Source organism: Colobus angolensis, unplaced genomic scaffold (genome assembly GCF_000951035.1).
Source record: "Colobus angolensis palliatus isolate OR3802 unplaced genomic scaffold, Cang.pa_1.0 Scaffold191, whole genome shotgun sequence".
NCBI lineage: Eukaryota > Metazoa > Chordata > Mammalia > Primates > Cercopithecidae > Colobus > Colobus angolensis.
Genome location: NW_012115055.1, coordinates 2121352 through 2124008, shown reverse-complemented (window position 1 = coordinate 2124008; position 2657 = coordinate 2121352).

Below are 2657 nucleotides of genomic sequence, written 5' to 3'. Positions count from 1 at the left end.
CTTTCTTTCTTTCTTTCTTTCTTTCTTTCTTTCTTTCTTTCTTTCTTTCTTTCTTTCTTTCTTTTCTTTCTTTCTTTCTTTCTTTTTCTTGCTTTCTTGCTTTTCCCTTCCTTCCTTCCTTCCTTCCTTCCTTCCTTCCTTCCTTCCTTCCTTCCTTCCATTCCTTCCCCTTCATTTCCCTCCCTTCCTTCATTGCACTGGAGTGCAATGGCACTATTTCAGCTCACTTCAACTTCTGCCGCCTAGGTTCAAGCATTTCTCCTGTCTCAGCCTCCAGAGTAGGCTGGACTACAGGCATGCACCACTATTCCTGGCTAATCTTTTTTTATTTTTATTTTTGTATTTTTAGTAGAAAGTGGGTTTCCACCATATTGGCCAGGCTGGTCTTGAACTCCTGACCTCAGGTGACCTGCCCACCTCAGCCTCCCAAATTTCTGGAATTACAGTCATGGCTTTTCTTACCCACTGCTCTACCTCTCAGTGCTTTTCTGATCTCTGTGCTGTCATTGCCCTTCCATACTTTTTCCTTACTCGTGAATGAAAGCAATGCAATTAGCCAGAGAGAAAAATAACTCAAAAAAATGGGAAAGGTACCATTTGACGTGATGTATATTATTTAATTAAATGCATTATATTATTTCTCCACTGTATTATAAGATATTGCTTGTTGTTCTGAGATATCAAATCCCTGAAGGGAGGAATTATTCCATTTATTAATCTCTGCATAATTTATTTTGACTCTATAGGTGGCACATACCTAAACAGCCTATTGTGGTAGTGAGATCAATGAATAATACTGATTATTTTATTAATAATGTTATTATTGGCATTATCTATTCTGATATTATTAACATCATATTGAAACTGATGTTATGAAGACCAGGAAAATTAAATTTCCTGGGACATTCTTGAGCAAATAAATAATAAAAAAAGAGAGACCAAAAAAGATAGGTTATGAGTCAAAGTGAGATATTACTGAAACACAAACTGTTAGTCTAAAATTATTTAAAAATTAAAAAAGAATATTTTTATTCCCTATTATATATAATTAGTTTGACACACAAGATTGGTTAAGATGTAAATGATAAAGTATTTTAGGAAAAAAGAGACAAATCTTTATGTGACTCTTTCTAAAAGCAGACATCGCTGGAGTACAAATAACTTATCAAGGATTGCCGGTATGATCTTGGGATATCATTTTAAACCTATTTCAGATGCTCTACATGCTGTGCTCATTGTTACCAACTGATAATCGTGTAATGAGAAGAGGTAGTATTTTTCCTTACAAAACTTATAGTTATACTAACATAAAAACAGAATAAATTCAACAGACTTTAAGGAAAATCTGAGAGGAAATAATAGAAAATAAATAGTCATAAAATATTTTTAGCAGTTATTGTAAATCTATACCATTAGAAATGCAAAGTAACTGAAATCTGAAATGTCACAATGTAACAGAAGAAAATACTGTTTTATCTGGAATGTATAACTATTTTGAAAATAAAAAAAGAAAACACGTAGAGCTTCTATAAGTAATGTAACCTTAAACATACTTTCTTGGAGGAAGTAAGGATTTGAAAATTTTGTTTCTGAGCTTCTTAAAACTGATAATTACAACTTTAGTGCTGGAAAAATATTAAAATACAAGATAACATGAATAAAGAGGTGTTACATAGAAAGATTTTTTAAAATCTAAATTTCTCTTTTTTAAGAATAAGTGAATATTGGTTTCCTATGTCCATAAAACTGTGAAATATTTACATGACTTGGCATTCAATTGTTCAATATGAAGAACAAAAGTTCACATCTGAAGCAAACTTAAAAGACTTTTGTAAATATTTTAAAATTTAAAATGTGAACATTCTAGTGCTAGCATATTAACATACTAATTAATTATTTAATATAGGTAACAAGTATATGGAAAACTAGATTGGTATAATAAATTAGTAATTATATTATAAAAATAGGTCATCTTTCAAAACTATTATAATATTCACAAATTATATTCATATAAATACATTGTATAATATTCTGTCACTAATTATATTGCCATTTTCTGCCAAAGTGAATTAATATTATTATTCATGTTAATATTAATATTTGTATTAGTATTAGTATTCCTTAATTCATTTTTCAGTAGCATTCATGTTGTTGATATTTTATATTTAAATATTGTTTAATTTTCTCATGATACTTTATCTTTTTACCTGATGGATAACTAAATATGTAGATATATAAATATATACAGAAAAAAAGTGACGCAAAGAATACTAGGTGACTTACCAGTGATGATTCAGAATGTGAAAGATTTTAAGCTTCAATTTAATTTCATATATAATAGAAAAGTACATTCATTATGTCCAACAGTGTACAGAAAAATATGATGTATGTTTAAATATTTAAAAAAACCATTTTGCTCAAACACATCAGAAACCAGCTGAAAAGAACATATAAGCAAATGAATGGATAATGGCCTATTTAGCATCTGAAGTGAGCAGTGAGCTTTCGTAGCAGAAGAAACCAAGGGAAGTACCTTTGGCTGAAAAACTCCTTTTTGGTTACTGCCATCTAGAGGGCTTCAGCAGATAGTTGTAGTGGCTTCCGGGACATTCCAAATTCCAATTCCTTCTCTAAGTTTCTACTAATTCCTCAGCCTT